The sequence below is a fragment of the Medicago truncatula genome, chromosome 6 (genome assembly GCF_003473485.1).
Source record: "Medicago truncatula cultivar Jemalong A17 chromosome 6, MtrunA17r5.0-ANR, whole genome shotgun sequence".
Lineage (NCBI taxonomy): Eukaryota > Viridiplantae > Streptophyta > Magnoliopsida > Fabales > Fabaceae > Medicago > Medicago truncatula.
The window spans coordinates 9220791-9248726 of NC_053047.1; the positions used below are offsets into that span (position 1 = coordinate 9220791).

At 36.4% G+C, this 27936-nt stretch overlaps 1 long non-coding RNA gene across 1 annotated transcript; it reads right to left on the reverse strand.

The window, feature by feature from the left end:
* LOC25495781 (uncharacterized) lies at positions 1-27719 on the reverse strand. The gene is made up of 11 exons (XR_003012849.2): positions 27372-27719; positions 27106-27218; positions 26659-26826; positions 26478-26560; positions 25628-25830; positions 23577-23690; positions 23252-23324; positions 21020-22766; positions 18315-18410; positions 209-289; positions 1-125 (listed from the first exon to the last, which is right to left on the reverse strand). It is a non-coding gene; the product is annotated as an uncharacterized lncRNA (long non-coding RNA).
* Between the last annotated feature and the right edge of the window lie 217 nt (positions 27720-27936).

Here is a 27936-nt window from a genome sequence, read left to right on the forward strand (position 1 = left end):
CTGCTTACCGTGAGTGCTACCATACCAGAAATCAAACCAATCCGAATACCAGCACTAAGATGTTTTCCACTGAAAATTAATTGATTAACAGATAATGGATTCACATCCTTCTTAATATGTCTCACCTGAAATAGCATACGTTTTTTAATCTTCAAAAAGTGCTTCATTTTGTTTGAATTTATTGAAGATATAATTATATGCTACTTACAATTGCTACTCCGTCCTTGTCTGCCCTTGTAATGTAAACAGAAATTGCAGCCACCCAGAAGAGTTTCTTATTCTTCTTAGCCTGTTTTATTGCAATATAAAAGGTTCAATAAATATAAATATTAAATGGAAATGAAGAGGGAAGGGGTAATTTTTGGCATTCTTACAATATACTTGGTTAGAGAAAGGAAGGCCAAGAATGACAGTCCAATTAATATTGTCTGCCAGTTTCACTGTAAGCAGAAACAAATATTTGTTACTTAGCCTGATTTAACAGTAAACAGATTTTCAATACCATTACTAAAAATACGTTTGAATTCAATGGTAACATAACAGGTAAAGCTTCAAAACCAAATTTTTTTTTTCCAATATCTCAGAGGAAGTCTGCTGCAGTTCAACTTTCACTGTTGAGGCTGCATGTAACGCCCTAGTCGTTATTTTATTTATTTTGGAATTATTTAGAGTCTTTTATGTGATTTTAAATAATATTTGTGATTTATGTGGTGTGTATTATTTTATGGCTTAAATATGTAAATCGTCCCTGTAATTTGGCGTGTTTTTGGTTTTCGTCCCTATATCTTTTTTTGTTCTAAAACAACCCCCGTAAGTTAATAACTTTTTGCTTTTCGTCCCTCCCGTCAAACTCTGTTACAAAAACGCCTTGCTGGCTAACGGTGAGTGATGTGGCAGGTGCTAACTTGGCCAAACACGCTTATGTGGACTGACGGATGATCCCTGACTATATTACAGGGACCAAAACCAAAAACGAAAAGGTACAGAGGGACGAAATTAAAATCACCTAAATATGAAATTTAGGTGGCCTTCCAGAAGATCCCTGACTATATTACAGGGACCAAAACCAAAAACGAAAAGTTACAGAAGGACGAAATTAAAAATCATGAAGTTACAAAATTTGAAATTAAAATCCCTTGTGGGTATATGAATTGGTACATCCATCTTTGTTTCATATTATCGTAACAAAATCAATACAAGTTGGAATGGAATCCATACAACATAGAGAATATGAAGAAGATGATAGAGATTTTTAACTTCGTGATTTTTAATTTCGTTCCATAGGATGAAGAAGCTGTGAAATTCAATTGAAGAAAAAAAAATATAATGGATGATGAAGACATTGTTGCCAGACATGTGATTTCAGAAGCACAAAAGAAGAGGAAGAAGATGGAAACAACAAGGATTTTTAATTTCAAATTTTTAACTTCGTGATTTTTAATTTCGTCCTTCTGTAACTTTTCGTTTTTGGTTTTGGTCCTTGTAATATAGTCAAGGATCTTTTGGAAGGCAACCTAAATTTCATATTTTGTTATTTAGGTGTTTTTAATTTTGTCCCTCTGTACTTTTTCGTTTTTGGTTTTGGTCCCTGTAATATAGTCAGGGATCATCTGTCAGTCCACATAAACGTGTTTGGCCAAGTCAGCATCTGCCACGTCACTCACCGTTAGCCAGCAAGACGTTTTTGTAACAAAGTTTGACGGGAGGGACGAAAAGCAAAAGGTTATTAACTTGCAGGGGTTGTTTTAGAACAAAAAAAGATACAGGGACGAAAACCAAAAACACGCCAAATTACAGAGACGATTTACATATTTAAGTCTTATTTTATTATATAGTTTATTTTTTAAATAATAATAATAAGTGGGAATTTGAATTATTTTTTTTGAAGAAGATAAAATGGAATATATAATCAAAAGCATGGAAAATCAGCATAAGAAGTGCCAAAACCCAGCTGAAAGAGTATCAAGTTACATCAGAATAAACACAGGATCCAAAACAAAAGAGGCCTTGACTTCTATTACAAATGGATGCCCAAACAAGGTAATGGGTTCAACCACCAAAAATGATAAGAGAAAACAAAGCTAGGACGATTCGCTTTCAACCACCAGAAAGATTGAAGTTTAATTTTGTCGAGTAATTGATCAAGAGTGGCCTTCTTTTGGTTAAAGACCCGAGCGTTTCTTTCGATCCAGATCACCCAAACACAAGAAAGCCATATGAGGTTAAAAGCTGAACGAATACTTTTGGAGTACCCCCCAATGGTGCCAAATTAATGTAAATGGTCTGACACATGTTCTGGATACACCATGTGGAAACTAAGCCAGTTAGAGATGTCGTACCAAATTTTCCCAAAAAATTCACAAGAGAGAAAAAGGTGTTCTGCGTCCTCAATCATGCCACAACCACCTGTGCAAAGCTGAGCATTTGGTTGAAGTACCTGTCTTTTAATTAAATTATCTGTTGTTGGTAATCGGTTCCGAAACAGACGCCAAGCAAAGAGGCTGACTTTGAGGGGCACCTCTTTGTTCCAAAATTCGGTTGCATGATGAGTAGCGACAATATTATTGTTGATTGTTGACATCAAATGATTATAGGCACTTGTGACATTATATTTGTTTGTCACGTGTAAGTGCCAAATCCACCTGTCAGAAATATGAGGCTGCAAAATAATATTAGTTAAAAAATTACAACACTCCCGCACCTTCTCCTCCTCCCAAGCTAATAATCGGCGCCTCCACTTCCAAGCCTCACCATCCTCCCCCCACCCAAGTGAATACATTTCAGCCACCGTTGCCAATTTGTTAGTAGCAAGATCAAAAACACGAGTAAAACTATTCTTCAAAACCATGCCATCAATCCAAGGATCCCACCAAAATAAAGTTTGGGAACCATCACCTACTTCCCGCCCAATATTATCATCGAACCAATGGGCACCTCCTACACCAGGCGCATTCTTAATAAGAATCAAGTTGTTCCACCAGACAGAATTAAACCTTCCCTCCTCAGCAATAATACCTCCCACCTCCCCATACCTAGCTGCTAAGACTTTATACCACAAACTACTCTTTTCAACCCTCATCCTCCAACACCATTTTCCAAGTAGCGCTAGATTAAATTCCCTAATCCTCCGCACCCCCATTCTCCTTTTTGGAACAAAAGGTGTCCCAGTTAATCCATGATATTTTCCTAATCTCCTCACCCCCCACCCCCCCCCCCCCCCCCCTGCCCCCCCGCCCCCCCAAAAAAAAAAAAAAATTAAAAATAGATTCAATAGAGGAAATGATACCTGCGGGAGCCTTGAAGAAAGAAAGAAAATAGACCGGAAGAGAGGACAAGACAGACTTCAGAAGGACTAAGCGACCACCCAGAGAAAGATTTTTACTCTTCCAACCCGATAATCTTGACTTAATGCGGTCAAGCAAAGGTTGCCAAAATTTTAACTTGCGAGGATCACCACCAATAGGCAACCCCAAATAAAGGATAGGTAAACGACCCAACTTGCAATGAAGAAGGGAAGCCGCCTCGGCCAACCAAGAGTCAGGAATGTTAACACCAATTAGCATGCTTTTATGAAAATTCACCTTTAGGCCAGACGTCGCCTCAAAAAGAAGGAGCAAAGCTTTCAAAGCTCTAATGTTTGCCCAACTACGATCTCCAATTAACAAGGTATCATCAGCAAATTGTAAATGAGTGATTTGGGCAAGACTATTGGCACCCACGTTATAACCAGAATAAAGGCCAGCCTCCACTAAAGCATTCATCATAATATTCAAGCCTTCAGTTGCTATTAAAAATAAAAAAGGTGATAGGGGATCACCTTGCCTCAATCCACGTTCAAATTTGAAATTATCCGTTGGACAACCATTAACTAGAACCGAAACCGAAGCCGTGCTAATGCATTCTTTAATCCACTTACGCCATAAGGTAGGAAAATTCATTTTTTTCATAACTGCTTCCAAATAGGACCAATCAATTGAATCAAATGCCTTCTCAAAATCAACTTTAAAAAGAAGTAAGTCTTTTTTCAGGCGCTTAGCATCTTCCACCAACTCATTAGCAATCAAGATTCCGTCAAGAATTTGTCGACCATGAATAAAAGCAGATTGTGTTTCTAAAATTATACTAGGCATAACCCGACGCAATCTATTGGAGAGAACTTTAGAGAGAACTTTGTATAAACTTCCGACCATATAGATGGGTCTGAAATCATTTAAGCATTGAGGGCTCTCAACCTTAGGAATTAAGGCAATGAAAGTATTGTTGATACCTCTTGATAATTTTCCGTTCCTGTGAAAATCAGAGATGAAGCGCATAAAGTCATCTTGAAGTTCCGACCAAAAATCCTTGATAAAGCCCAAGTTAATACCATCAGGTCCGGGGCTCTTAAAACTGTCACAATCCCACACAGCTTGCTTCACTTCCTCAACACTGAAAGGTTTGGTTAAATCTCCACATTGGCCAACATTAAGCATCTTGAAATTGAGATTCTCAACACTGGGTCTTTCAACACCAACTGATCGAAAATGTGATGAGAAGTGATTAAAAACCGCTCCCCGAATTCCATCCACACTCTCGACAGTGACCCCATCAACAGTTAGGGAAATAATAGAATTTGCTCGTCGACGCGAGGACATAATGCAGTGAAAAAATTTAGAGTTAGCATCTCCTTCCTTCAACCAAAGTAATCTAGATTTTTGCCATTGCATGCTGGTGTTAATGCGAGATAAGGAATGTAAATCTGATGAAAGAGAGTGTAACTCCTCTACCTCTTCAATTAAAAGATCGAATTCCTCACCTTCAGCATCAAGAGAAGAAATGCGGTCCTGAATATGGCTAATACGGCCGTGAAGGTTTTGAGTGTGATTTTGATGCCAGGTATTCAGACTCCCCTTAATCAGCTTTAATTTTTCCTGCAGAACATAACCACCCCACCCCTCAATATGATGAGACTGTAATTTCTCCCGAACAAATTGAGTGTAACCTGGTAAATCTGCCCAACACTTCAACATACGCCTAGGACGAGGACCCCAATTAACTTCATCCATAGTTAGCAAAATGGGACAATGATCAGAAAGGCCGCAAATTAATGCTCGTTGGATAAAATGAGGCCAACGAACACACCAATCTTCAAATAGGAGGAATCTATCAAGACGACTCATAGAGACACCATCCCCTCTATACCAAGTATAGTTCTGATCACAAAGAGGAAGATCAAAAAGAACGTTGTTATCAATGAACTGGTTGAAATGAGAATAATCTTCAACACCGGTGCCAACCACTCTGCTCTTACGCTCAGCTGGAGACCGAATGGCATTAAAATCACCACACACACACCAACAGAAGTCACTGAAGTTACTAAGAATGGAACCAAGGCGAGTCCAAACATCCTGCCTACCGAGGGGATCACACGGAGCATAAACATTTGCAAGGGAAAACTCGCCCCCATTCTTTACCATAACACCTTGAATAATAATAACATGAGCCATACTCCTAGTTAACCAAACATCAACCTCAACTATGTCCCAAAGAGTTAGAATACCACCGGAAGCCCCCACAGAGGGTCTGTAAGAGTATCCAAAGGTTTGACTTCCCCAAAGAGTAACACAAAGAAAATCATCAATATGTTCCAACTTAGTTTCTTGAATACATAAAATCCACGGACGATGAAATTTCACAAGTTTCTGAATTTCGTTTTTTTCTCCAAGCCCCCAAGACCTCTAATGTTATAAGAAATAAATTTCATTTTGACCGAGAACACCCAACACAAACACAAAGCACAATCTAACAATTGACTGAATTACAAACAAAATTTGAGTTACTACCTTCCACGCCCCCACTACCTTTCATTACCTTTTTCACCGAATTGCTTGGCCGAGAAAGAACTTGGAGCATATTAGAGCAATCACCTTTGAATTGTAAGTTAATAGCTTTACCGATGTCCACAATGTCTTTGCTGCCCTCATTAGATTTATCTTTTAGAGTAACCCAATTTCTCCAATCACCGCCAGAATTTGTTGAAGATGTTTTTGCATCCAAAGACTCGGCACATGTGCTGCCAACATTGCAAGAGGGTGTTGATTTGTTCTTTTTATGCTTCTTAAGCATTCGAATCAAAGCTTGACGATCTTTGAGTGGCATACGAGCAACACGTCTCATACTAACAAGAGAAGGATTAAGAATAAGAGAATTAGCTTTAGAGGAACCCTTTTGTTGCTTCTTTTTAACATTCACCTTTTTCTTTCCTTTATGCGAGAAAATAACACCAACATCACTCAAATGATGATCCTTAATCCATTCAAAACTCCACGGACCTGAGAATGATGTATGTTTACGAGAAGTAGAGTAAGAGGCTGCTTTGGTGGTTTTCACCTTACTTGAATAGCCAAGAGGTGGAGCTGATTGGTCTTGAGTGGCTTCCTTTAATAATGGACATGTGGGGGAACAAACAGGTTGTTGCTGTAATTCAAAAGATGCAGATACATGGTTGTTTCTGTCTTGCTCATCTATGTTATAACCTGCTACATTTTCTGCTGGATTTTTAGATGCCGAATTCTCCCAAACCTCCTTGAGGTCGTGTACAAGGGAATCAACAATGGGCTCGGTATTATCAAAATCACCAAGCTGTTCGGAGAACTCAGAGATATAATCTAAAGCTTTATCATCAAAAGATACATCACGACGAAAATCAGATTCAGTTTCCTCCACAATTTTGATTTTAAAATGCTTGTCATCAATCAAAATATTCTCCACAACATTAATAGTATCTAGAAGTTCCGTACTAATGAGAATACGAGCAAAATCAAGGCACTCCAAGTTAGTAGTGAAAGAATCAACTTTAATAAATCTCCCAAGAGAAAAAATAAGAAACTCAAAGAATTTAATGTTCCAGACATGAAGAGGAACCCCATAAATCCGAAGCCAAACCCCTCTTTCATACACAAAATCTTCCGAAAGAGACCAAGCACGTATCTTAGTAAAGAAGCAATTGAAAAAATTCGTTGCCTCATGATAAACTGACATCATGTCGTCTTTTCCTGGACAAAATAAAACCACGTTATTGCCCCCTCTAGGCAGCACCCGGACATTATCAAACCCGACATCAATAATTTTTTGTTGCACAGAAGGTATAAATTCTCCATTCAACACTCTTGCCAACGCACCTTTACTTGCCCAAACAACATCATCATTATCAGAAGTAAAATTGCACAAAACATTCACAACAGATTGCCCTTTATCTGGCCCCCCATCATGACTGATCTTTTTACCTTTAAGTATTTCAGCATAAGATACTTCACCACCACCAACAACATTCAGCCTTTGTTTTTCTCGTTCCTCGTCACTACCTACTGCAATCAGCTTAACCTCATCTAAAATTTGTTTTCTAGCCAAGGGCAGCTCGCAATTCTCCACTACATTCATCCCTCCCTCATCAAAGTTTTCTCCCTCATTATTTTTTTTTCCTCTCACAGTAATGTTTTTCCCATCAATATTAATTTTCGACTTATTTTTTCCTCCCTCTTGAATCGACTTCCTACCTTCCTCCTGCTTCTGTAACAATTCTTTTTTAACTTCTCCAAACCTATCAAAACGCGCAACATTTGCCCACACTCTATTCGGACCAAAAAAGGTATTATTCAAAGCTTTCTAAAGCTTAGCAGTGTCTTTTACATTAATAAAACGCACAAAACCGTAAACTTGGCCGCGTGCATTTCTAGTTTTAGAAACATAAACGTCTGATAAAATTCCACAGACCTCAAATGACTTACGCAACTCAACATAATGCACATGTTCCGGTAAATTTGTAACGTAGAAGGAAGCCCTAGAAACAAATGCATTACCTTGAGGTGTGGATGAATGTGAAGCAGAAACATGACTGGAAGGAGGAGGACGTCTGAAGCAAGATCTTCCTCTTTCAGTTCTGGAATAGCAACGCTTATAATGTGTTGGCCGAGAGTAGTGCTTGTAACGTGATGATGATACATGAAAGCGTGCGTGAGGGTATTGTCTGTTGGGGTTAAAAGAAAACCCTAAATTTCCATGGTAGCTTGATTCCCGTGAATGATCCATGTATTGTCTTCTTGAAGATCGAAACCTATCCTCTCTGTAGCTGCTATCCTCCCTGAAGCCTCCTAGCCGCGAAGAATTCCGTAGCCTGTCATGTCCTCGATCACCCGGTCGGATCGCTTTACGACGTCTGTAACTCACCGTAGTCCAATCCCCTAAATCCCCACCATTTTGTGCCACCCTGGCAGGCGTTCCTTCCCTCCCATAGGCCGGCGAGTGGTGCCGACGCGATTGCCTGAGGTCTCCCCCATAGCTGCCGCTCCTCTCTCTCGCAGTCGCTCTCTCACTCCTCATTCTTCCTTTTGGGAGAGAAAACCAAGAACAAGGGAGAAGAGCCAAGGAACCGATTTTTGTTGTGCATTTCTTTCTGCAAATCTAAGGTAAGGGTGAGGTTTACTTTCAATAGTATAGATTGAAATTCTGATTTTGATTTAACATGTTTCTGGTAGAAATTGGGAAATTTGGGATTAGGTTTTGATTATTGATTTTTGAATGAAAAAGTGTAGAAACCATATAATTGAATGGTGAAAAGAGTGGTTAATCAGGTATGTTAGTGATGGGTTAACGTTTTAATGATAGGGTAATCATATGGTGATGATTATCAATGATTTTGGAGAGTTTAGGGTTAACAAACGGAGCCAAGGAGGCTCCCATGGTAGAAAATCGCAGAAAATCTATAATTTCAATATGTCTGATGCTGTCGAAATCATGAGGCGATCCCAGTGATCGTGAGGCAATTTTGACAGAAAATCTGTAATTTCATTATGTCTGATGCATACCCTATTTCATGTTCTTGCGTCTTTTTCACACGTTTCTGTTTTGAATTGGCCTTTGGTGTGAACATGAAAGTTGTAGATAATTTTGTTAGCTTTCCAATGGCTGTGGATTGACATGAAAATAATTTTGGTTTTTGAGATATTATGAAAATACTCCAAGGAGGTCTTAGTGAAATCTTATGAAAATTCAGCATAACCATTTCTAAGTGAATCCAAAACTTATGGGATAATTCCAAAGCTCAAAACTAAAAGTACTATGAGTTCAATTAAGGTGTTTAAGAATATTTAACCCATTTCCTGAGTTTGCCATAGCGAGCAGATGTGCTCGCGAGGCGAGTTGCCCAGTATTCGAGTTGTTAGTTCTGTTTTGATGAATGTTGATTGATATTGATGTCTAAGCATGACTATTATAAATGGTGTATCTTATGGGATGAGTGGATTGATTATAATGATTTGTTATTGATTGGGATGTATGCTTCTATTTAATTAAGTTATACATGATGTTGCATTATGGAGTGATGAGTCATATACATATATATGCATTTGGTTGAGTTGTATGTGAATATACACAAGTGGGTCAGTTGCATAAGCATAAAAGCTGGAGGGCTTCTGCCCTGGAACGCCTTGTTGTTCAAAGTGGTGGAACACTAGTCGTTCAAAGCGGTGTTTAGCGGTGAGGACTCATGTCCTGAAAAAGAATGCTTTAACCATTCGATAAGTGGTGAGGGCTTCGGTCCTGATTATGGTACCACATGCATGAGTATTGTAGAGGAGTCTTAGTGGAGTGGTTGTGTGTTGCATGAGTCGATGGTGTTTGTTTCATTTACCATTTGTTGTTGATGTTGATGATGATGATGTTCATATATGTTGATGAATTATTATTATGATAGGGTGTTAGATTCAAATTGAAGAATTATTTATCTATATTTATTGTTGTGAATCTCACCCCTTCTGCTTGAAAATGTTGCCCTTCCTATGGGTAACTTGCAGGTGATCCTGAGTAGTAGGTGGTGGCTCAAAGTGTCTAGGGCTCTGATACGTGGGGATGGGATTTTATTGCTTAACTTCTTTCCTATGTATCAAATTTTGGTTATTGCTGATGTAGCCATATGGTTGTTGAATTTATGTTGTTAAGGCTTTTTATGCCAAGATTTAATTATGGAGGTTTAAACAGTTGTTGCTGTTGTTTTGATGCAAATATTCCGCTGCAAATTTTAATCATGATTTCATAGGATGTTTATTAAATAGATTTTTATATTCTATTTAAGAAATTTTGAAAATGTAGTGTGACATGCCCGTTTGGGAATTACTCTGATGTATGTTTAATTATTATTTAATTGCTTTTGGGTAACGGGGTGTTACAATTGGTATCAGAGCAGGTTGGTCCGTCCGGCCAAGTAGTAGAGTCGTGTTGAGCCACCTACGATAGAGTGTCAACTCTAATGTTGTCTTTGTTGATTGTTCTGAGTTGTTGTTTGTTGTGTCCTTGGTATGAACTGGTTGGAGTATAACCATGTCCATATCAATTGCTTTAGCAAGACGGTGCAATTTTCTTCTGCGAAAGAAGAGAGTGGAGCAGAGTTCTTAACTACTAAACAGTTGAAGCAGTTGGAGCGTGATGGAATTCTTATGTTTTCTTTAATGGCATATTTGTCGTTAGAAAATCAAGCTGTAATTGACAGGTTACCAGTGGTGAATGAGTTTCCTGAAGTTTCCCGATGAGATTCCAGATGTGCCACCGGAGAAAGAGGTTGAATTTTCAATTGACCTTGTCCCAGGAACGAAGCCGGTGTCGATGGCACCATATCGTATGTCGGCATCCGAACTTGCTGAGTTGAAGAAACAGTTGGAGGACTTACTTGATAAGAAGTTTGTAAGACCAAGTGTCTCGCCTTGGGGAGCGCCGGTATTGTTGGTAAAGAAGAAGAATGGTAGTATGAGGTTGTGTATTGACTATCGTCAGTTGAACAAAGGTACAATAAAGAACAAGTATCCACTTCCGAGGATTGATGACTTAATGGATCAGTTAGTGGGTGCGAAAGTTTTCAGCAAGATTGACTTGAGGTCAGGTTACCATCAGATTAAGTTGAAGGATTTGAACATGAGGCAGAGGAGATGGTTAGAGCTGTTGAAGGATTATGATTTTGGCTTGAATTACCATCCTGGTAAAGCCAATGTGGTTGCAGATGCCTTGAGTAGGAAAACGCTGCATATGTCTGCTTTAATGGTGAAAGAATTCGATTTGCTAGAACAGTTTAGAGACTTGAGCCTTGTCTGTGAATTGACACCTCAGAGTGTTCAGTTGGGGATGCTGAAAATTAATAGTGATTTCCTGAATAGTATCCGAGAACCGCAGCAAGTGGATGTAAAGTTTGTTGATTTAATGGTTGCGGGTAATGAAACAGAGGATAGTGACTTCAAGGTTGATGATCAGGGTGTATTGAGATTCAGAGGTAGAATTTGTATTCCTGACAATGAAGAATTGAAAAAGTTGATTTTAGAATAAAGTCACAAAAGTAGCTTGAGTATTCACCCGGGAGCTACAAAAATGTACCATGATTTGAAGAAGCTGTTTTGGTGGTCCGGTTTGAAGCGTGACGTCGCTCATTTTGTGTATGCGTGTTTGACTTGTCAGAAGTCTAAGGTTGAGCATCAGAAGCCTGCAGGGTTGTTGACACCGTTGGATGTGCCGGAGTGGAAGTGGGACGACATTTATATGGATTTTGTGACGAGTTTACCGAACACTCAGAGAGGGCATGATGCCATTTGGGTTGTGGTCGACAGGTTGACGAAGTCGGCGCACTTTATTCTGATTGATATCAATTATCCGGTAGCTCAGTTGGCGGAGATCTATATTCATGATATTGTGAAGCTACATGGCGTACCGTCGAGTATTGTGTCGGATAGAGATCCGAGGTTCACTTCTAGATTCTGGAAGAGCTTGCAAGATGCATTGGGTTCGAAGTTGAGGTTGAGTTCGGCTTATCATCCTCAGACAGATGGTCAGTCGGAGAGGATGATACAATCTTTGGAGGATTTACTTATAGTGTGTGTTTGTTATACCCTGATTTTGGACCTAAAAATACTCATTCAAATTTATTTTCTACCACTGATAATTGTCAATTTACTATTGTATTACTTTGAATCTTCACTTTATTTTCATCTGCATATTTTGCTGTCTCTGTCTCAAAGTATTTCCAATTGTGGTTTTGTCTGTGATTTTCTTGCATAAGATCATCCAAAGTGTCCTTTCTTGTGTTACAAGTCATTAAAAAAGATCTCTCTGAATCATTGCTTTGTTTTCTTGCATTTTAATTCAAATATTTGCAAAAATCATACAAGGAGGGTATTTTGGTCATTTCCTGCAGTGGAACCCATTTTAGACCCTGTGTTTGTCTCTGAGTCTTTTCAACTTGTTTTACAAATCATTGTTGAGTCTTTGTTAAAAATCATTTCAAAAATTGCATCTGAGTCAGTTTGAGTCAGTTTAATCCCTAGGGGCATTTTGGTCTTTTCCCATCAAAATTTCGACATAGAGGTATTTTAAAATACCTCATTTTTGTAATTGGTTCATTTTAGTCCTTTTGTTGATTTTATTTTAGGTTTCACTTTACTTTTTTTCCAACTTACCAATTTTAATTCAATTTTATTTTTAATTGCATTCTGGTCCCTCAAACAAGTTTCCAGAATTGCACTTTAGTCCAAAACTTTTTAAAATTGCATTTTAGTCCATTATTATTAATTGCAGTTTAGTCCTCAATTTTACTTTTTTGCAGAGAGGTCCCTAGGTCACAACAAGTCCAAGGCCGAGCCATACAAGTCCAGGTGTCACCATTTCACTGGTCCAAAGGCACACTTGGCAGCTTATAAATAGTGCACAGTGTCAGAGACCCATACAATTCACACCACATCACAAACAGAATTTCAGTTTCTCTCTCCATTCAGTTAGATCAAAAATCAGAAACCATCAAGAACAAGCAAGAACCCTAATTCTCCAGAACTAGATTCATGAACAAATTCATCAAATTTTCATTGATTCTCAGTGATTCATAGTGAATCTTCATCATCGAATCGTTTTCCTCTGCAATTCAAGTGCGAATTCATCACCAAGTGGTGACAAACTCAAGCACGATCACAGAGTTTTTTTTGAAGAAGAAGAAGAAAGAAAAAAGATGAAGAATATGAACCGGTGAAGAAGAAGAAGGAATCAAACCAGCAAGAAACACCGATTTATTTTCGGTTTCAAGTTAAAAATCAACAAACAGAATCAAATCGAAGATTTCTAAAAATTTCTTGTTCGAAATCTCCAATTAAATCACAGGTAAACTCATAACTCCACCGTTCTTTCTTAAAAAGCATCAGTAAGGACGAATCTATGTAGATCCTCAAGGTTTCAAACTGTTTCTTTCAAAGAATTTGAAAACCTAAAAAAAAAAAATTCAAAACCGTAACAAAAATGTAGATCTACAAAGATTCAAGCCTTGCATGTGATTTCTGGCTTTGGATTTATGTTTAGGGTGAAGAAACGAATAGATTGATGTAGGATTCAAGATTTTCTAGTGAGGTTAGGGCTCGCCGGAATCTGGAATTCACGGCGGAGTCGATGAAGATTCCGATGAATCTTCATCTTCTCCGGCCGTCTCCTTCCAGAAATCGGCGAAGAGAAGAGAGAAGGTGAGAAGTTAGTGAGAGAACGAGAGAGTTAGAGAGAGAAAGAAGTTTAGCAAATGAAAAAACCGGCGCTCCCCTCCTTTTATAGGCTAGTGAACCGGACCGGTCCAATTCCCTTCATTCCTGGCCGTTTGATCTAGGGTTTGATCCCTTGGATCAATCCTGTGGTTCCTGTGCGTCTGGACCTCTTAGGCTTGGGCTTGGGCTTTTTTCCTTTTGGTTTTCTTCGTTTTTGCTATTTTCTTGCTATTCATACCATGCTTTCTTGCTGTTTGAACCTCTGCTTGTTCAATTTTTCTCATAAAATTCCTAAAAATTTCTATGTGTTCCTTGATACATTTTTTTTTACTTTTTTGTGATGTTTTACATGTTATAAAATTGATAAAAATATATGTGTATTTTCTTGGTTATTTTTCTTCTTTCCTAGTGGAATTTTGTGCAGTTTCTTGCCACTTTTTGTTCATAATATCTTGATCCATGGTATGAGTGATTATTATGCAATCTTGTGATGAATATGGTACTGATCATATGCTTGTGTTGCTGTTTTTAATATGTTTTGTTAGTTTCTTGTGTTTCAAGTAATGTGTTTCCTTTCATATTTTGGTTATTGTCGTCATTTTGCCGTTTTATCTCATGTTCAATCGCTTACTTTTCTTCTTACCATTTTATGCCTTATACTACTAACCATTTTATTTCATTTTTCATCCATTTCTTGAGCATTTTACCATTTCATCTCCATCTCTCATAGTTAAGCCACTTTACCTTTTCAATTTCTATGTCAAATGGACATGTAATAATTCTAGGTAGTTTAATTTCCTTTTAATTTCTTGCAAGACCATAGCATGTAAACTAGGGCAAAGTGTAAAGGACAATGGACTCTCTATAGTGATGTACACCGACACAAGCACCGACACGCACACACGTTGTATGTTTACCGCTTAGATGTATGTTTAGGAAGCATAATACTTAGAAAATGTTCATTTTTCAAAGCAAATTAACTCCATCACTCAAATCTTTCCTAATAAACCTTGGAGTCAAAACTCCATTGTATTTTCCTTTATTTTCTTAATCAAATTCAAATGAATCTTAATTTTTACTTAGACATTTTTTCGTTAATAATTGAACCAACAACTCACTATCTTTTCCTCTCATGCCTTTACGGCCTCTTTCTCTTCTTCAAAACCATTTTCAAAAACTAAAATCAATTGAAACACACCAAAAAATACTTTTGGAAGAGAACTACATGGAATTTTGATCCCTTAAAGGGGTATGTAGGCAAGAGGTCAAAACCTCTCCAAGTCCAATAAAACAAAATCTCAAACATTTCCTCCCTCCATTCTTAAAATAAATAAACTTTCTTTTCAATATAAATAAGCATAAAAGTAAAGCGTAGACATAAAGCTAGGAAAGCGGTTCCTATAGAATACTATAGTCGCTACGGGTGCTTAACACCTTCCCGTAACGAAAACGACCCCCGAACTTAGAGTTTCTAAGGGTTTTCTCAATTTTACCCTTCCCAAGAAAAAATAGAGAATATCAAAGATTGAAAGGTTCAAGCCTAATTAATGACTTGATACCCCAAAATCGAGATAACAGTGTTCTTGAGCAAGGTGGAGCTTGGGATAGTCACCTACCGTTGATAGAGTTCACATACAATAACAGTTACCATTCGAGTATTGGTATGGCACCGTTCGAAGCTTTGTATGGTTGGAGGTGCAGGACTCATTTATGCTGGTTTGAGTCAGGAGAGAGTGTCGTGTGGGGACCGGATTTGGTTCATGAGACTACAGAGAAAGTCAAGATGATCAGAGAAAAGATGAAGGCGTCGTAGAGTCGACAGAAGAGTTACCATGACAAGCGGAGAAAGGCCCTTGAGTTTCAGGAGGGTGATCATGTGTTTCTGAGGGTTACTTCTATGACAAGGGTAGGACGTGCATTGAAGTCGAGGAAGTTGACTCCAAAGTTCATCGGTCCGTATCAGATTTCAGAGAGGGTTGGAACAGTGGCTTACAGAGTGGGTTTGCCACCACATCTTTCGAATTTGCATGATGTGTTCCATGTGTCGCAACTTCGAAAGTATGTAGCGGATCCTTCGCATGTTATTCCAATAGATGATGTGCAGGTTAGAGACAACCTTACAGTTGAGACCTTACCGTTGAGGAATGAAGACCGTGAGGTGAAGAAGTTGAGAGGCAAGGATATACCTCTGGTGAAGGTTGTTTGGGGTGGAGTAACCGGTGAAAGTTTGACTTGGGAGCTGGAGAGTAAGATGCGGGAGTCGTATCCAGAGTTGTTTGCTTGAGGTAAGATTTCGAGGACGAAATTCTCTAAGTTGGGGAGAGTTGTAACGCCCTAGTCATTATTTTATTTATTTTGGAATTATTTAGAGTCTTTTATGTGATTTTAAATAATATTTGTGATTTATGTGGTGTGTATTATTTTATTATATAGTTTATTTTATAAATAATAATAATAAGTGGGAATTTGAATTATTTTGGGGGTTGGGGAGTTAATTAGGATTTAATAGACCTAAGGGGAGTTTAATGAAATATAGGAAAGTTACATTTGGGGAGTTAAGAAAAGAAAGAGTCAGAGAAACGTTTTACGTGAAACAAGTTTTGGGAGAGAAAACCAAGAACAAGGGAGAAGAGCCAAGGAACCGATTTTTGCTGTGCATTTCTTTCTGCAAATCTAAGGTAAGGGTGAGGTTTACTTTCAATAGTATAGATTGAAATTCTGATTTTCTAGTAGAAATTGGGAAATTTGGGATTAGGTTTTGATTATTGATTTTTGAATGAAAAAGTGTAGAAACCATAGAATTGAATGGTGAAAAGAGTGGTTAATCAGGTATGTTAGTGATGGGTTAACGTTTTAATGATAGGGTAATCATATGGTGATGATTATGGATGATTTTAGAGAGTTTAGGGTTAAGAAACGGAGCCAAGGAGGCTCCCATGGTAGAAAATCGCAGAAAATCTGTAATTTCAATATGTCTGATGCTGTCGAAATCATGAGGCGGTCCCAGTGATCGTGAGGCGATTTTGACAGAAAATCTGTAATTTCATTATGTCTGATGCATACCCTGTTTTATGTTCTTGGGTCTTTTTCACACATTTCTGTTTTGAATTGGCCTTTGGTGTGAACATGAAAGTTGTAGATACTTTTGTTAGCTTTCCAATGGCTTTGGTTTGACATGAAAATAATTTTTGGTTTTTGAGATATTATGAAAGTACTCCAAGGAGGTCTTAGTGAAATCTTATGAAAATTCAGCATAACCATTTCTAAGTGAATCCAAAACTTATGGGATAATTCCAAAGCTCAAAACTAGAAGTACTATGAGTTCAATTAAGGTGTTTAAGAATATTTAACCCATTTCCTGAGTTTGCCATAGCGAGCAGATGTGTTCGCGAGGCGAGTTGCCCAGTATTCGAGTTGTTAGTTCTGTTTTGATGAATGTTGATTGATATTGATATCTAAGCATGACTATTATAAATGGTGTATCTTCTGGGATGATTGGATTGATTATAATGATTTGTTATTGATTGGGATGTATGCTTCTATTTAATTAAGTTATACATGATGTTGCATTATGGAGTGATGAGTCATATACATATATATGCATTTGGTTGAGTTGTATGTAGATATACACAAGTGGGTCAGTTGCATAAGCATAAAAGCTGGAGGGCTTCTGCCCTGGAACGCCTTGTCGTTCAAAATGGTGGAACACTAGTTGTTCAAAGCGGTGAGGATTCATGTCCTGAAAAAGAATGCTTTAACCATTCGATAATTGGTGAGGGCTTCGGCCCTGATTATGGTACCACATGCATGAGTATTGTAGAGGAGTCTTAGTGGAGTGGTTGTGTGTTGCATGAGTCGATGGTGTTTGTTTCATTTACCATTTGTTGTTGATGTTGATGATGATGATGTTCATATATGTTGATGAATTATTATTATGATAGGGTGTTAGATTCAAATTGAAGAATTATTTATCTATATATATTGTTGTGAATCTCACCCCTTCTGCTTGAAAATGTTGCCCTTCCTATGGGTAACTTGCAGGTGATCCTGAGTAGTAAGTGGTGGCTCAAAGTGTCTAGGGCTCTGATACGTGGGGATGAGATTTTATTGCTTAACTTCTTTCCTATGTATCAAATTTTGGTTATTGCTGATGTAGCCCTATGGTCGTTGAATTTATGTTGTTAAGGCTTTTTATGCCAATATTTAATTATGGAGGTTTAAACAGTTGTTGCTGTTGTTTTGATGCAAATATTCCGCTGCAAATTTTAATCATGATTTCGAAGGATGTTTATTAAATAGATTTTTATATTCTATTTAAGAAATTTTGAAAATGTAGTGTGACATGCCTGTTTGAGAATTACTTTGATGTATATTTAATTATTATTTAATTGTTTTTGGGTAACGGGGTGTTACACTGCACAATAGTTTGATTTTAAAATTAGAATGCAGATCAAAACATGAGTTTTTAACAAACTCTCCTAGAAAGAGGACATTTTACTACCAATGGAAAATGATGTTAGCATTGTTATCACAATTGGCAAAAAAAATCATGACATTATTCTTTCAAACTTTGAATAATAGTTCATGATAACATCAAGTTATGTAAAGTCACTATCGAAAAGAACTGAACCCGAATAAAACAAATCAAAAACTTAAATTTGGAGTTCAACTGATAAGCAAGAGAAAATCAGTCTCATTCACTGAAATTTATATATATTATGACATTTTTGCAAGAGGCAACAAATATTCAAGAAGCCGTTGGTTGCAACAGACAGAGTAGTATACCCAGGCCAGTTACAAACCATGTTCTACTTTTTCTACCACTTTCTTGAGATCAACACCATATCCATCAACCCTTGAGGCTATTCCATTTGTGGTAACCTGTATTAAGGAAAAACTCTATTTATTTTAACTATGGGCACTAATGCTCAAAAAGAATCTTGTATCTTTCAAATACAATAATGAGAAATTCTATCATAGAATAAATGTGATACCATGTTGAAGTAGGAAAGCATCCAGAAATATTTATAGAATAAAAAAAATAGTATTCTTGTATGTGAATCGATAAATAGTAGGGTTTCAATCTATATTCAACAATAGTGATTTCTTCAAACATAGATAAAATTCAAATGAAATGGGTTCTTAACAACCAAATGTATCAAAAAGGATAAGCAAAAATAAATTAAACTCCTCAGAATCTATGGGCTATGGCCAAATCCAAACTAACAACAAAGATAAAATACGCATACTATCATAATTCATGATTGTGATATGAGAAGAGCATCAATTGCATCAATGTAAGATAAAATCATTAGAGAAATGCCAAGGAAACCATAGCGGATGATTCAAATTGGTGAGGGAGTGGGATTGTGGGAGACGACCGTACAACTAGGGGTGTAAGTGGGTTGATTTGGGTTGGGTTTGGCCAAACCCAAGACCCGAACCATATTTGGTACTCCGGTTTGGGTTTGGTAAAATATCCACCCGTTAAATTAATGGGTGGGTTTGGGCAAACCCACTAATTTTCGGTTTGGTTTGGGTTGGGTAGTGGGTTACCCAAATTTTTTTTTTTAATATGAAATGACTAAACGATGAGTTCTTGTATTTTTTTCATAAAAAATTTTCCACTTTTTATTTTCTTAAAATAATTATGTAACATATTTTCACTATATTTTAGCATCATAAAATAATAAATTTTAATATTAAATAAAAAATTTGATCATCGAATACTTGAAATAAATTAAAGTTGGATGACGTAAAATTATTTTAGCATCAAAGTAACTATAAATTGCAACATCATAATTTGTAACTATAATATTTTTTTTATTTTCAATATAGAGGATGTGTTGTGTCAATTTTAGAAATTAAACTAAATTTATGATCAAAACATTTGTTATTCTTCTTCCTCCCTATGAAAATGAAATTAAAATTTGAAAATTATTGGGTAAGTTGGTTTATTGGGTATGGGTCCGGTTTTACCCAAAACCCATTATTTTTTATGGGTTTTTCATTTTTTAAAACCATATCCACCCAATCACCCAACCCAACCCACTTTTTTGGGTTTTTTTGGGTGGGTTTGACGGGTTTTTTGGGTTTACCCAACCCATGTACACCCCTACGTACAACCTTATTTTGGTTCGATCATTGGATCAGGGAAATGCCTTTGCGTTTCCAGTTTTCTAGATTCTTTGATTTAGCCATAAATAAGGATTGCACGGTGGAGGAGATGGAGAGATTAGGTTGGGAGGTGGAGGAAAGGGCGTGGGAGTGGAGACGTCGCTTGTTAGCCTGGGAGGAGGAGAGTGTGAGGGAGTGCTCCAATGTATTACATAACATTGTTTTGCAGGTTGATGTTACTGATACGTGGAGATGGCTTTTAGATCATGTGCATGGTTATTCGGTGCGGGGTTCCTATCGCTTTATCACAACTTATGGTGAACAGGTGGATAGGAGTCTTGTTGATGATGTCTGGCATAGGCATATTTCTGTGAAAGTTTCTATGTTTGTGTGGTGTCTCTTGCATAACAGGGTTCCTACAAAAGATAATCTATTGCGGCGGAATATTCTTCATGCTAACGACTTGGCGTGTGCAACCGGGTGTGAAGCTTCTGAAACAGTTACTCACCTCTTTCTGGATTTCAAAATGTCATATCTTGTGGCTTCATGTCTGAAATTGGGTAGGGCTCTCGGTGGTTCCTCCTTGTCAGCTTCGAGATCATTTCATTCAGTTTTCTTTCATGGCGGGGATGCCGCGTGGTACACACTCATTCTTTAAGGTTATTTGGTTTGCGTGCGTTTGGATAATTTGGAAGGAACGTAATAGCCGTATCTTCAAAAATACGGCGTCTACTCCATTGATTCTTATTGAGAATGTCAAGTTACTCTCTTTTTTGTGGCTCAAAGCAAAACAGGCGTCCTTTAATTACTGTTATCATGATTGGTGGAAACATGTGCTATTGTATGGGTGTCCACTAATTATTTATTTTGTCTTTTCTGCTGGTGCCTCTTTTTTGGCTCCTTGTTTCTGTAAACTTTGATCCGTGTTGTTCTTTACATTCCTTGACCATGGTGCTTCACCGTTGTTGTTGTAAGTATAAATCTCATTTTGATTTGTGCAAAAAAAAAAAACGAAATTAACCATGATTATCTATTTCACTAACACGAACAATATAACAAAAAATATAATGTAAATTCTTTTTTTTTAATGACACCAACAATAATCTTTATTATAGAAAAAATTGTTCAAGGGTATAATTGGAATAATAAAAAAGTAAGAATATAAACCATAAGTCAGACAAATCCAGTCAGTATCAGACCAAAATTCAGAAATTCCAATGGTAAAATGAATGTATATAAAACTATATAAATTAGGCTCAAAGGAAAATAAAAAAGAATGAAGGGGAAATATTATCATTCCAACATTAAGAAAAGAAGGGGAAATAGCTAATGCTAACAGCATGCATTGATGAGAATTGCTTGTGAAAAACTACCTTTGTCCAACCTCTGCTGTTGTGCTTGTGCTCTTAATCACTACCTGCAGTGGAACTAAGCTCATCGTCAACATTCAGCAAAAGAAAGAAAAAAAAAGTAGAAAAAATGTAGAGAAAGAAGGAAGAGAGGATTAGGAGAGATGAAGATGCAGGAAGTACACAGAGGAAGAGAGGATTAGGAGAGATGAGGATGCAGGAAGTACACAGAGGAAGAGAAAAGTCATGTGTATCTTAGAGAGTGCTGAGTTATGAGATTGTAAAAAGTAAAATTTTGAATTATGGTAAGCAAGTGACTTAAAGAACAGGACTATCCTCAGATGCCATCAAATCAAATATGTTGATGAAGAACCAAGCTTTACCCTCAAATGCTCTCCATTATTATCCTATCTTAAATTGTGTTAGAAGCTGAACCAATTACCTAACACTGATACTAACTATTGAGATTGTACCTTTAATCAAATATTATTAACCATCCAGACTGCCTAAACTGATGAGAAAGAGTACAATCAAAGGGGTATTATACTTCCATAAATTACCTAAAGTATTTGATTAGCCAACTCCACAAAGGGGTATTATACTTGTAACAAACACAAAACTCAGTTTACATACTTGTATTGTGAGAATTATGTGACTGTAATCAGGCACAATTACCACCGAAATACAAAACCATAGCTCACACTATCCACGGACCTGCAAAGACTCCACCGAGCACCCAAACAACACAAGCAACACCAGCCCAGCATAAGCAAAAAACGCTGCATGCCTTACTGATGCAGCGCAGCAGCCAAAGCAAAACACCCAGTAGCAGAAAAAAAAGCACCTAGTAGCAGAAAAACAGGTGCTGCAATTACAGACCAGCAGCAGCCCTCAACCAAACTAACCCAACCGAAGAGTGTATTTTAACGTAATATTTTGACTATAATTAGTTAATATATTTAACCAATTGATCCTCTTTAAAAGAAACATCTTTCTTCATGTTCTAATTGTTTTGACTATGATGAATCGCAATGTTCCGTATGAATAATAGTAACATAATGTTTCTTAATTAAAATCTAAGAAACATGTAATGGTGTAACATGATTCAAAGAACTACACCATAAATTGTCTATGAGTAATTTCAAAACAAAAGAATTTCATCTATATTGATGAATGATCATGTTTACAATTTTGGCGATGCCATGAGGCCGCACACAAGTCTCAGTTTTACTTCTACAATTGCAACAACCTATCAAACTAAGAACCCTTGAGGAATTTGCTGGCCATAATAAATTGCACCAAGTACATGTGACCTAATGTATGAATGTGATCAGGTTGTTTCCTGAATCGAAACATGTCTATTTATCTTTTGACAGTGGTAAATTTAAGCCAGCAATGCTGAGGTCTTTGCAGAAGATACAGTAATCTTCTGGCTAGCAGAATTTAAAATTCCTCTAATAAGAATCTTCAAATATCCAGACTTTACTGCAATCTGCAAAATGTCTTAAAAGATTGTGAAAATAAGCGGATTATAGGCCAATCAATAAGCAACATGCCAGATGAATAATTCAAAGTCTTTAGGGGTAACAATGAATGGTAACTTATATACATTGTAATGCACAGAAAAGCATATGATTATATTGAGCTCATTCTTGACATATTCCCAATTGAAAATGATTTTATTGAACATTTTTACTTGCAATTTAGATCTTTCGTCTTCCATCAGTCATGATCTGATAGAGTTCACGCCGCTCCCACGGTGACCTCTTTTCTGTTAAAGGAAATTTAATGAATAAACAAAAAACTAATATGTATATTATAAGTGCATTTCCAAATAAAGGAATGTATTATATAAAGACATTCCTTGAATCTCTTTATTCAAAAATTTCATAAATAATTCCCCTACAAAATCATTTGTAAGTTCAAGTTCTTGTGTCTGATAGAATATAAGTTTGTTATATGCTAGCTAGAACTACGCAACTAAGCTATATTGTGTTGTGTTGGAACATTGCGAGTCAGAAAAGGTTGGAAGAGGAGAAATTTTCTCCTTTACAAAGACAGATCAATAATTATTTAATTTGGTCAAATAAAATGATATGAGAAGATAATTTTTATCAAACCTTGAACAAACATTGTCAAATAATCACTTCCCCTCCACAAAGGAATGACAAAATATTGGCTGTCAAGGAGAAATAGAAGAACATGAAATCTAAAAGAGCACAAATTCATAGTATAAGTATTGATCAAATCAATTACCATTCCTTAGCTCTAGCAAGTGATAAAGTTTTGCTTTCATAGTCACTCCAATATGACCGTTGCCTATTTGATACTGAAATAAAACCAGCCAAATCATATATCAAAAACCAAAATAACATAGAATGTAGAAATCATAAATTAACATATAATTGCTACACAGCCAAACAGCTGTTTCATAAGTTGCACCAACGTTCCATCAAAACATAGAGAAATAACAATGTGGCAAGTTGGCGACAAAGGAAAAAGCTCTCCTAAAACATGCATGTTGAGTGCACAATTAAGGATGGACTTCGAATTTTAAAAAATAAATAAACAGTACACATACCCTCATCTGCCCTCTGATCAAAGGTTGGCTTTCAAATCCAAAGTAGCGACGATTCTCACCGCCATTCAGCAAATGGCGTCCCCACTTCATACTAAAGGTGCCCCCACTTCATAACTGTTTCATGATCAAATTTACACTTGTGATTAACGCTAATTGATGCCCAAATAATTAAGTGACTGATTGTTGAGAACTAAAGGTGCATAAAAGCACAATATTATTATGGAATAGATTAAAAAGAACACACCTGATTCATTTTGTTTATATATACAGATACAACTTTGAAATAAAAAGTAGTATAACATTCGCTCAACCTCTAATCTATATTATTAAAAATATCAAGTAACTCATCATGGAATTCTCCATCTTACCGTTCAAGACATTGCTCAAAGATCCCCTAAATATATTTTAACATCACACTGCCTCAATGATAGGAATATGGACTACTCTTCATTTCTTAATTGATTTAAAATTGGATTTTGAGGAATGAGGAGGGGAGGTTTTATTATACATCTCACATTTGAGATGAAAATGTACAAACATGAACACATGCACCCTATATTTGGAAGCCTTTAAAAACTCAGTACCGAATAGCAATGGACAGATACAATGTTTAGCAGAAAATAACTCTGATTAGATAACAGGAAGATAGCCAATACAACTTACCAACTCGATCAGACCTTTCTAGCCTTTTATTAAGAGCAGCTAGCTACACATATACAAATATATATATACTATATGATTAACTTAGCATTAATTGGAAGAAGAGGTTGCAGAAGGGTGCTGCAGCGGCCATTCGTTGGAATACACTAAAACTTTCCTCATAAAAATCATGTTTTAGCTTATAATCATGTTAAGAATTATAGCCTTAACCACACACACTATAACTTTACACTATAACTTGTAATTTTCTTAATTACAATATAACTAATTGACTATTGGTGACACATAAAATTAAGATATGACTTTCCATTTGAAGTAAAACCATCAATTAGTAAGTATTGATATATGGCTAAGGAAAGAAAGAATAAGTGAAGTTTTACATAGAACAAAATTTTATTTAGAAGAACGAAGACAGAAATGGTTATAACCGATTTATTAGAATTCAGAGTAGTGCAAAACAGATGATGAAATAAATGGACACTCACAATTCTAATTTCTGCAATTTCAGAAAGATTTAAAGAGTTTGCTTTTGATAGGTTTCTAGAGTGAAGAGAATATTCTTCGGCAGCAGACAACGGAGGCCCGTCAATGTCGCCATATCCAATTAATTTAGCATAATTAAAGCCTGGCAACTTTTTTATGAGGGGACCAAATGTAAATAAAATATTTTTATTTCTTTTATTGTAAGCAACTAAGTAATTTGGAAGAAATTTATTCTCTATTTTATGTTTGAATCTTGTATTGACAATTTCCATTGTTAACAAAACTCTCTTTATAGTTGCTAAAAGGATCTAAACTATAAAAAAAAAAATAGATGAAATAAATCTATCAAGCAAACTATGACACTTAAACTTATTTGAGGTACTAAATATATATTAATGGGGTAGCAAAATGTAAATTATACTTATTTTTTCAAATAAAACAAAAATTTGGGGTAATGCTACCCCATAGTTGTTACTTAGCTTCGCCTCTGGCTGCAACAGTTTTCTCCCACTGTTCCAGACGCCTTTGATCAGGAATCAAGGACATGAAAGCAGGATCCAAAAATGAATCTAAATTTGATGAATTCCTATAACACATGGATCAAGAATTTTTTACCAGAAGTAAGATTGAAAAACGTGTGATGTTCTATTCAATCAAATACAACAAAAACACTCAAGCGCATACAACTAAATTGCAAGCAAATGAATCTTAGCATGCTCATACGCATTCTCAAAGGCTTGTAAACTTGTAATAGAAACTGTTAAATATATTATCTGGACATGTAAACCAAAATTTATATATGCTTGGATTGATGATGCATCCTGACTCTCTGGACTCCTAGTATATATTTTCACAATGAAACATGCTGAGAAATAAAAAAAATGAAAATTAAAAAAAAAATTACTGACTTTCGAACGAGGCTAATATCGCTGACAGGAATATCAACTGCAGCATCAGGTGATCTTGAAACACTCTTTATAGGTAAAGGCTTTATTCTGATTTTACGCTCATCTATGATGGTCTCACCATTTTCATCCCCACATCTGCAGGAAGTTTTGACAAAGCAACTTGCTCCTCATGTTTATCCCGGGGAAAGTAAAGTGAAAGCAGCCTACATGAAACAACATGCATGGTAAAAATAAATAACACCAAGTCCAAAGCCATGTTGAAAAGAATATCAACCTATGAAGCACGGACACTCCTCGGATTAGGTGTGTCTCGGTGTCGGACACGTGTCGTGTCGTGTCCGACACCAACACTTGTAATTACACTGAATTTTGTGATTTTTTCAAATTATTAGTTGTGTCGGCGTGTCAGTGTCCGTGTCGTGTCCGTTGTCCGTGTCCGTATCCGTGCTTCATAGATATCAACCATACTTCTATAACCATAAGAAAGTTTGTGCCAACAAAGAAAATTGCAGATATCAAATAAAGGAAAATAATGCTGAAAATACCTTTTCTATATTTCAGCGACCAAATCACATTGTTATTAAGAATTTTATGGAGTGGCATGCTGAATTTTATGAAGACATGAAATGTTACATTTTTCAATTAAAATCAAAGGCATCTATATTCAGGCCAACTGGAGCAAACACTAATCTACAATGGTGTGCCGTAGGGAGATTGAAATAATACTCAAACAAAATAATAACATGGATCTAACCAATGGGAGAGAAGCAAGATGATGATATATGGAATTAAAGAAAAGTGTCAGGTTGACTTTTTACATATAATACTCCATAAAAATGTAATCTCAAACCTGTGATTCCAAAAATACTCCTTATTAGATCTATCTCTTTAAATCGGCCTCAAACTCGAACTTGTGATGCCTTAAGCTGAAATCTGCCAAAACCACATAAATCAATGATTGAAACAACTAAGATCTAATAAATCATCACAAAAAAATACAACAAATCTCTACCTGATAAAAATTAGAATACCTAATGATTGGGAATTGTTCCTTATGATGCTCCACAAGCTAACAGCAATATGAAGACCGTTGTTAGCACCCAATACCAGCACCACGAGCAAGCTCAACTTGGTGCTTGATGGTTCTGAACGGACCACGAGTCTTTGTCTTTGAATCAAAAGTTTCAGCAGAGTGTCATCTACACAAAAAATTCATCACACACAAATCATAACAAAAAAAAAAACACACCCAATTCATCATAAAAATACACTCAGTTGATTACAAAAAAAATTATACAATTCATCGCATAAAAAAATCATAAAGATTATCAAACCAAACAAAATTGCACCTAAATCATCCCAAAAAAATATTCACAAAAAAACAAATCATTGCAAAAAGATCACATAAACGATTCTACAAATTGATTAATTATTTATGATTAATTATACAACAAAAAAAATCACAAAAACGACCCTACAAAATAGAACTTGCGTCAAAAGGAGCATAAGAGGAACGCATCTCTTCTCAACAATGAAACCTCTGAGCTTCCTCTTCTCCTTCTCAACAACTCACATGTTTAATTACAAATTTCTGCAACATAATCAAAACAAAATCACAAATTCAGTTGAATCCTGTGGCTTAAATTTTCTGCAACATAATCAAAACAAAATCACATAACAGAACCAGAAAATTACAAACTCAGTTATAAAAACAAAACAATGTGGACAAAGGAAAAACTCCTACCCATGAAAAATCATAAACATATTCACAAATAGGGTATAATCGCTCAATTTCTCTCTCACAAATTCACCCATTTAACCCCAAATCGATTGGGACTCTTGAAGGATTAAAGAAAAAAATGAACTGATAGGAGATTTCAGATAAAAGAGGAAAGTTTGTAAACAAAGGAAGAAAAGAAGCAGGACGAGGGAGGAAGAAGAAGGAGAGCCGAAGAGAAAGAAAGAGGGGGAGAGAGAGAAGTGGTCGATTTGGAAGAGAAGAGAGGGTTACCGGTTTAGAGAGGGAAAGGGAAGGAAATGAGCTTGAGTGTGGAAAAAGTGTTTTGTTGGTGCAATACAGAGAGGAAACGTGAGAGAGAGTTGTGGAAACGTGTTTCTGGTTAGAGTGGTGATATATGTACAACTAACTATTTGGTACAACTTTTATGACAACTTAGATTTTCTCTCTTTTGATTGATCAAAAATACTAAAGAGAGAAAAAGAAAACGAAAGAATAAGAAGATAATGTGAGTATGTGAGAGAAAGTTGTCAAAAAGTTGTTAAAAAATGGTTGTACAAATATCATTTCT